Source organism: Acomys russatus, chromosome 4 (genome assembly GCF_903995435.1).
Source record: "Acomys russatus chromosome 4, mAcoRus1.1, whole genome shotgun sequence".
In the NCBI taxonomy this organism is placed as follows: Eukaryota; Metazoa; Chordata; class Mammalia; order Rodentia; family Muridae; genus Acomys; species Acomys russatus.
The window spans coordinates 73,925,230-73,925,491 of NC_067140.1; positions in this window are offsets into that span (position 1 = coordinate 73,925,230).

Consider the following 262-nt stretch of genomic DNA (forward strand, 5'->3'; position numbering starts at 1 on the left):
TAGAAATTTTCATTGGTGATAGGGAAAAAAGTTGCAAACCTGCTAATTTAGACTACGTTGGTTTAAAAGGGAAGCCTGAAAATGCCCTATACAACAAATAGTTCAGTTTACCAGTGAGAGGCATACGCAATTCAGAAAAGCCATTCTTGCCTAGCAGCTTTGAAACACCCCCTCCACACCCCCTACCCATGACACACATACACACACACATACACACATACACACACACATACTCTCTCTCTCTCTTCTTGTTCCTAATTCT